A 9,223-nucleotide genomic window follows, 5' to 3' on the forward strand; every position below is an offset into this window, starting at 1 on the left:
ACTAGCACAGAGGGTATCCTGGTTCCTGGTTACCATGGTGAGAAATTCCCTAACTCTTCTTATTCTGATGTCACCATGCCACCCTTGCAACACTGTTTCTGATTAAAATTCACTTTCTGCGGGGCAGGGTCAGCCTGCACTGACCTGCCTGTCCTCCTGGCCCATCTATTCCTCCCTGTAAATGAGTAAGGAAATATTCTGCAGAAAATCATTTAAGAAGCCTTGTGGTAAGTGCTCCAGGGGCGGAGAGCTTGATTAGCTTAAGATTGTTCAAAGGCATGGCTCCCTTATAGGTGTGTAGACAATCTGATATTTCTGAGGCTCAGTTCTTGTGACCAAGCACAGAATGCATGCAAGCTCCCTAGCATTTCCCCCACAGTGTGCTCTTGCATATTCCCGGAAGCCCTGTCTAAAAGCCAGTCTCAGCATGCTCCTGGAGTGGGAAGTGAGGTGCATTGAATTATGTAATAGGGCCTTTGTGGCCATAATCTTTGTGAATTCCACAGAATGGTTGGGTGGGACTATACAAACAAGGTGGGTATGGCCCACCAAGGGCATTAGATCATTCACTGCTTATGCAAATCTCCCCCAGAAGGGAGATCCAAGAAGAGCAGCCAGAGCCTGACCTGCCCCAGCGGCTGGTCTACCTGATTCAAAGTCCTTCTTGTGCCCTTTATGCGATCTTGTGGGGAACAGAACCGGGGAGAGAGTGCATGGGGACAAATTCTCTACATTCATCCGTGAAGGGGTCTGGGAGGCAGGGCCCCCGTGGAGGGGACCTTCACGTTCTTTGGTTGGGAATGCACTCCAGTCACATTCTCCTAAGTAAAAGTTACTCCCCATGCTGTCCCCCCACGATAATGCCAATTTTAAGGTGCAGTCTGCAAGCCCAGGGTATTACTGTATACACTCGAAGGTCGACTGTTTGAAGGCTACTTGCCTGAAGGTTGTCTGCCATTGAGAGCAATCAGACCCTTCTGATAAGGATCACAGATTGTTCCCCAGGAGAAGAGCTCAAAGACAGCTAAGGTCAAGCCAGCTCAGAGGCGACCAAGGTTGGGCGACCATCTTGACTCTGGAATCCACCCATCTTGTTGTGTATGTGCCTTCCTGTCACATGTGTGCCTCTAGTACCTCCCCTTCCTATTCTGAGTACACCCCTAGCTCATCCCCCTCAGGTCCCATGATTGCCTCTAATCTATCCCCTTCCTGTTACGTATGTACTTACTGTGACTTGCAGGCCCGAGATTATATAAGGCTGTGAGAGAATGCATCACACTCTCATTCTGGTTCCAGTTGCCATGGAAGAGGGGAGCCCTTGCATGCCTTGTTTCCTGTCTCTTTAATCTACCCCTCACTCACACACCCGCTCCTGGGACCCATTCCGATGTGGGGCTGGATCTCACCCAATCTCTAGCTGGATTCTCTGTTATGCACAGCCAGATGCATCTTAACCAGAAAGGAGAAAGGAGGGGCAAGGAGGAGGGAGAAGGGAAAACAAGATTGGAAGGAGCAAGGGAGGGAGGAATTCCTCTCTCTTCCATTTCCTCCAGGAGGTCTGCTAGATCCCTCCCTCTTGCCCCACTGGCTCCAGCTGTTCGTCACTGTAGCTCTTGGGGCTGTGAGTCTTTCCTGGTCACTTGAGCCTAAACCATGACGCCACACATTTGGGTTTCTGACCAGCCCCCCGATCCTAAACCACGCTTCGCTGGGTTACATTGGGACAAGAGCACTTCAATTCTCAAGGAATCCAGGTCTCATAGAGTTGGGGTGACACACACAGGCCATCCACCCGTCGGTGTGTCCTCCGGACCTTGATGGAACGATTCCTTCAGGTTAAGCGAGAACTTAGTGAGTGCCTCTTCGAGGCAGCATTGGGCTCTTTTGGAAAGCTCCGAATGCGCAGCCAGGTAAGAGAGCAGGAGCTCCAGGTTTTGATTCTGGTAGCATGTCTTTGGTGACTGTTTCTGCAGCCTGCCCTTGCTCAGATGTTTGCTTCTGAGGGATAGACACAGCAAGGGCGCCCTCCTGACCCCCTTCACAGCCCACGTTCCCCAGCCCCTTTCTGAGCACCTGCCCGACACGTCCCAGAACGCTGTCGGATTCTAATGTTGTTGGGTGCCAGGGAGGCAGTCGTGATGGACAGAGACCCGATGTAGGACAGGACGGAGCACCGCCCCAGTCTGCACCACCCACACCACTGTGGCAGCCACCATGTCAATCCGTCTCACCAACGGATGTCAATCCATCTTCCTCTCTTTTGCCGCCCCTCTACTTTAGCTACTCACAATAACTATATTCTGTTACGTTCAATTTTTGTGTGTTTCTCTAAGCGATTTAAGGTTTTGACAGATGAAAGAGGTCCACTCAAGATAAGGGATGAGAAACCCTCCCTTCAAGCAAAATTCTTGGATGGTGACATTTCCAGATGTCTTTTGATATAGGGCACGTCCTTGGACCGCTGCCGGAGGCGCTGAGCTCTTCCGGGAATTCAGCACGGCCGTGCACAGCAGAACGAAGCGCAGGCTGGCTCTGCACCATCCTCGCCATTGTTTTGCTGCGGGCACTGTGTCAACCCGTCTTGTCAAAGAGACTTCTGTAGCATTAAATTAAAAAAGATTTGGCACGGAGGTGGGGGGGCCAGCCCCCACCGCTAATCGCGGGTTTAGTAAGACTAAACTTCTGGGTTCAGTAATGCACAATTGTACGGTTGAGATATATAAGCTTTATATTAAAGTCATTGAGAGCATGAGAGATAATACAATAATACAGTCAGGCATGTTACATGGTACCGTTGCTCACCTCAGCCCAGTTTGGTGGTCCACGTGGAGAGAGGGGGAAGGGAAGGAGGGGAAGGGAACAAGGGAGAGGGGAGTGACCAGGGAGTGAGCAGCAAGGAGCTCAGAGTCAGAGAGAGAGATCTATATTGCTGACTCACACCTATATACCTTTTGGGGGCAAGCCAGCCCACTAATTACAGGTAGAGACATACATCACAGGGAGGAGCTGCACTATAGGTTACACAGTAATGAAGGGGTGGTCTAGGGGCATACATGCAGTAGGAAGAGGGACAGCTGGTTTGGCCTGTCCCTGGCCCAACTGATAGAGACCATTATCAGTAGGATGCGAACTCCTCCTACAGGAGCCTGTCTATTGTCCCCAGAGGCAGGGAGCAGGCGCACCCCTGTGGAGGGATGAGACAGCAGTCTGGCAACTGATTGCCCTCAGTGGGGGGAATGCTTGCGCATCTGACCTTCCCCCACAGACTTCCTCTTTGTCACTGACCTTTCACTTCACCAACCATGATGTCCTTCTCCAGGGACTGGTCTCTCCCGATCACATGTCCAAAGCAGGTGAGATGAGGTCTCCCGATCCTCTCTTCCAAGTAGCAGTTTCTTTCTTTGTGTGAAACCAACTTGGATGTCGTAGGAGAATCCGGGTCCGTTCCTCCTGTTTCAGCCATTCAGACTCATGCTTAGATCTGACGGGGAGGGGTCTGGAGGGCTGGTTTTAAAGTTGGGACCCTTTTCTCTCTCTCTTTAAAACACAGAGAAACAGAAAAAGAATCTTCATCTGTGTTGACCTATATATCATTGATTTCCCCCCGCTGTGTGTGTGTGGCGTAGAATACAAGCAAAGGAAAACATGTTGTGTCGTCCACAGCCCACCTCATCAAATCGGTGACAGTATCTCATTAGCCCCCTCCCCCCATAGATTTGGTTCTTTTTCTTTCTTTTCCTACCTTTCTTCCTTCCATTGTTTTCTGTCCCTTCCCTCTCTCCCCTACCCCTCACACCCTTGGCTTCTTCATAGTCTTTAAAGTCTCATTTTTGGGGAATGAAAACTATTTTTCTTTCTTTTCCTTTATAACAATGGTGTCAGAAAATATTTACCTTGATGAGATTGGCTAACTGTACTGAGCACGATGTTCTTGGATTCTCCCAGGCAGACTGGTCATTGTTTTTAAAGATGCGTGCTATTCCGGGTATGAATGTATCAGAGTTGATCCATTCCTCTACAGCCGGAGTTTTGATTGCTTCATCTTTTTGTTTGTACAGAAATGGCTGCAAGAAACATAGGTGTCATGTGTCTGTTCGTCTTTTAGTTTTTGTTTCTTTAGGGGTGTACCAAGCAGAGCGGTGGCAGGATCAGCACCATACTGGTTCCCATCGTGTTGTAGAACCCTACGATCCCACCAGCAATACATGAGCATTCCAATCTCTCCTCATCCTCTCTAGCACTTATTACTTTCTGGCTTTTATTGTTGTTGCAATTTTGCAAAGACTGTCTGTGTGAGGTGGTATCTCATGGTTTAAATCTATATTTCTCTTATGGCTAATGAACCTAGACATTTCTTCATCTGAGAGTTGGCTGCCTGGGTGTCATCTTTAGTAAATTGTCTATTCCTGCCTTATGACCACTTTTTGATTGTGTTTTGTATTTTGATTGTATTTTTTTATTAAGCTATCGTACTTTTCTATACGTTTTTGAAATGAGTCCTTTATCTGATTTATACTTGCTAAATGTTTTTTCCTGATCTGCGGGTTCTCCTTTGACTTTTTTGATGTGCATAAATGTCACATTTCAGAAGGTCCCCATCTTCTGTTTTGTCTTCTCCAGTGCGGGTATTTTTCTTTATTTGGTAGTGTGATTATGCCTCACACTAGGGACCTACCTTAGGGAGCCCAGGTGGTGTAATGGTTATGAGTTGGGCTGTGATCCGCAGAGTCAGCAGTTGGAAACCACCAGCATCTCCTTAGGAGAACGACTGGGCTTTCTACTCCTGTAAGCAGTTACAGTCCTGGAAGCACACAGCGGGTCACTACGAGTTGGCATGGACTCCGTGACAGCGAGGGTCCTTAGGTTTCTCCTTATTTATTAGTTTTTATTTTATTTTAAAAATTAAGTTATATGGTCCCCCACCCCCACCCCCACCCCACCCCGCCCAGTCTCCTTATGTTTTCATTGATGGTCTTTATGGTCCTAGGGTTTATATGTGGGTCTCAATCCGTCTTGAGTTCCTTTTTGCTCATAGTGTGAGGTATAGGCCTTATTTCATTCTTTTGCAGGTGGAAATCCAATTTTTCCAGCACTATTTATTGAAAAGTCCATCTCTTCCTCCCACTTAATGTGTTTTAGTTCTTCATCAAAGGTCAAATATCTGTAAGTACTTGGTTGTCTATCATTGTACCATCACCAAACTGTTTTAATTACTGTGGGTATGTAATAAATTTTAAAACCTGAGAGTGAAAGTCCCCCTACTTCATTTTAGCTTTAAAAATAGTGTTTTGTTTATCTTGTGTTTTCTTTCCTTTGGAGATTCATTTTTCCATTTCTTTGAAGAATTGTGCTGGAATTTGGGATGGAATTGTATTGGATTTATAAAATGTTTTCACTATATTTAGTCTTCCTATCCAGGAACATAGAAGATTCTTCCACTTGTGTAAGACTTTTTTGGTTTCTTATACTGTTCTTTGTATAAGTCTTTTGTTTCTCTGGGAATATTTATTCCTAGATATTTTATCTTTTGGGGTAGATATTGTGAGTGGTCTTGTTCTTTCCATTTCCTTTCAGGTGTGCAAGAATCCAACTGATTTCTATATGTTTGATCCTACAGAAAGTAAATATAAACAAGCAAACAAATAGCATTCTTCTGGCAATCTACGGTACATTCCATATTCTCCATCAACTCTATAATTCGAAGACATCAAATCTTCCCTTTTCATTGTCCAACTTTCATATGCATATGAGATGATGGAAGATACGACGGGGATCAGTGCACCTCAGTTCTCAAAGTGACATCTTTGATTTCTAACACTTTAAAGAGGTCTTTTGCAGCAGATATTCCCATTGCAATATGTTATTTGATCTCTTCACTGCTGTTTCCATGGGTGAGTTATCTAGTGCTGCTAGAACAAAAATATCACAAGGGGATGGCTTTTACAAACAGAAATTTGTTCTCTCACAGTTTAGAAGGCTAGAAATCCAAATTCAGGCTGACAGATCCAGGGGAAAGCTTTCTCTCTATGTCTGCTCTGGGGTGGGTGGTGGGTGATGTCTGTTTGTTTTTAACATCTGTGAGCTTGATATCCCTTTATCTCTGTTTGCTCTTTTTGTGTTTTGTATTACAAAAGAGATGACTTCAAAAGACAAACTGACCCGGTAGATTGTATCTTGTCTCTTTAATATAACCTCCTTAGTCATACTTCATTATCATCATAGAGGTTAGGATTTATAACATATCAGAGCACAATTAAGGATGATTTCATCAGATCATAAATGGAGGATAATGACATAATACCATGTATCTTGGCCTAGCCCAGGGTTCAGCAAACTTTTGAGATAAAAGAACCAATCATCTCCCTCACGACAACTTAAAATTATTTGAGAGCCATAAATATGTTTTTACAAATGAGTAAAACCACCATTATCTGAATAATATCCTTTCACAATGTTCTATTGTATTCCAGAGTCACATGGACATACTACAAGAGCCGCATGTGGCTTGCAAGCCATGGTTGGCTAATCCTTGGCCTAGCTGAAGCGGTACACATCTTCTGGGGACATAATTCAGTTCACAGCAGATACTGATTATGTATCTAAGTAAAATGATCGTCTTTACAGTGTCAATCTTTATGCCATTCATCATGCCGTGACTGTTGGTCCAGCTTTGTTTTCTTTCTGTTGAGGAGTAACCCACACTGACACTTACAGTCTTTGGTTTTCATCAGCAAGACAAACTAAGGCGTCCAGTGATCAAATGATGGTCAAGGGCACCCAACCTGGATGGATTTGAGATTTGAACACAGGCATCTGGGCTCTTGGTCACCACACACTGCTGAGTTCCTGACAAGCACTGGGCCTTGGAGTCCCTTACATGTTGGAGTAAATGGCTACCATGGTGAATATCCTGGCCAGGAGTCCTTGAAAAATATGGCCGCAGGGCAGAATACTCCGGGCACCACTGGCCATGGTTCACTGTAGGAAAACAAAGGGACTGGCCAGGACGACCCTTCATTCCATCCCAGGATGCCATGCACTCAGCTGTGCAGTTCCCAGCACAATTCTTCAGAAGAGTTGCCCAATAGAGAGCAGGCAATCACAGGGCTTCTCTTGTGAGTTGAACAAGCACTTAAAATTCCACCTTCCCTTCCTTTTTCATAAGAGGTGGCCCGACTCTGTCAAGTGGACTCAGCTTCTCCACGTGCTGACCAGAAGTGGCCAGCTGGCAGGTGGTTAGGCTAGTGAATTAGATACACTTCTTTTCTCTTTGGCTAAAAATCTGGAGCTGTTCTTTGTCTAGAAGAAGGTCACATTTGACCTTGGAGCCTCACCTTGGACTCTTTTCGGGAGGGGAAGTGGGCTTTTCTTTTTCTTTAGGCTGAGTGAATGCCTCAGGAGCAGAAGCACAAGTGGACTTAGGCTAAATGAAGAGTGGGTGGCATGGATGCCAGGGGTGGAAGAGAACTGAGGTGAAATGGACAGGACCCAGGCAACACAGGGGGGCTTGGAAGCAGGAAGAGTCACATGTGCTGCCCAAATTCTGTCACGGGCACAAAAAATCCCACTCTTCCTCCTGTCCTTGTGTGTTTTATTCCAAAGCCCAATTCCCAGGAAAGAATGTTCAACTGGCACGCTCCGGGGGTTCTAAGATGGAGCGGGGGCAGCAGGAAATTCGGGAGCTCCCGGGGCACCTGCAGTGGGAGGATGGGCCCCTGAGCTTCTTTTCCACCCAAAGGATAGATTTACCTATCCTTTCCACCAGACTGCACACGGGAGGTACCACGAGTTCCCAAAGGGAATCAGGATGATCCTAGCAAGGAGCATTGGATGCTCTGTGGCCACAAGAAGTCAGATGTCCAGCAAAACTTGTGATGATGGTGAGGTGCTGTGACGGTGGTACTTCCACACAGGAAGCTGTTTCTCTGACAGGAATCAGGAATGGTGTTCCTGGTCCTAGCGCTTACCTGTAGGAAGATGATGTCTTCAGTGAGATGTGCTGCCCCACACTCAGTCTGAGGACCTGGGAGTTCACCCCACAGACTTCCACAGTGCAGCTTGGAGGCAGAGCTCCCGTGAAGGTACTGGATACCCTGGCAAGAGATGGCCCTGTCCTGGGGGCGGGGTGGGGGTGGGGTTCCTTACTTGGGTGGTGTGTTGGGTTGAATTTTCTAAAGAAACAAAACCAGTGCCACTCATAGATGCATAAAAGAAACTTTATATCAAGAAAACATTTTGTATCTAAAGAGCAGCCCCATCCTGTCCAACTTGAGTCCACAGGTCACGTGCTAGCAGTGGGTCCAGCAAGAAGGTGGAGTGGGAAGCTGGGAGCTCACAGGCTGGTGGGTGCAGAGGCCCATGGATCCAAGGTCCTCAGGAACACGGCAGGGTGCTCCAGGTCCCCGGGTTGGCAGGCTGCATGGCCACCCCCCAGAACCAGACACGGAATCTTTCTTGTTCTCCTTATTAGCTCTCCACTCCCCCCAGCCTCCCCTGCCATAACCCAAAGCAACTATGAACCCACTGCCTATCTCTAGTTTTACATATCGTGGATGTCATATACAGAACAACATGCAAAAACAAAACAATAACAAAAGTAAACAGAGAAACTGCAGCTGGGAAAGAAAAAGCCGAAAAGCCCCTAGATCGTATTTAAAATGGGTCCACAGGGAGAGCACAAGATAAGGGTTCATTTGCAACCATCTGCCTTCATCACTTTCCAATGCGCTCTACCTGATAGCAGTGCTGTCCACATCCCTGCTCAATGGGCACTGCCAGCCTGATCCGTGTGGGGACGCTGCAGAGGAATATTGGGCTGAGGATTCTAAGAACGGCTGGACCAAGTAACCACCATCCTGTCAAGAAGCAGGACAATTGCACCCCTCTAGAAAGTTCCCTCAAACCACGTTGCAGTCAGTCGCTGATCTTCAGCAAGCAACGCCTCCCAGAAGTGGAACTTTCCTCACCAGCAACAGCCCCTCAGAGGACACAGCCCAAAGGGGATGGGATTCTCCGAATTCTGCAGGCCCAGCTGGGGAACCAGAGAGACTCGGATTTCAGAGGCACGTGGGCTCTGCAGATGTTTGAGCCTTTCCAGCTGACAAGCCTCTTGGGCTTTTCCCTTTCAAAACACGGAGACCAACCCTACTGTTCTGGCAAGATGTCCGAGGTGCTACAGAGAGAACTCACCTGTGTGCTTAGCAGGGCCGCTCCCCCTCCCCCC

The sequence above is a fragment of the Echinops telfairi genome, unplaced genomic scaffold (genome assembly GCF_000313985.2).
Source record: "Echinops telfairi isolate 266 unplaced genomic scaffold, ASM31398v2 ScPeMD7_7467;HRSCAF=8505_1, whole genome shotgun sequence".
Classification (NCBI taxonomy): Eukaryota; Metazoa; Chordata; class Mammalia; order Afrosoricida; family Tenrecidae; genus Echinops; species Echinops telfairi.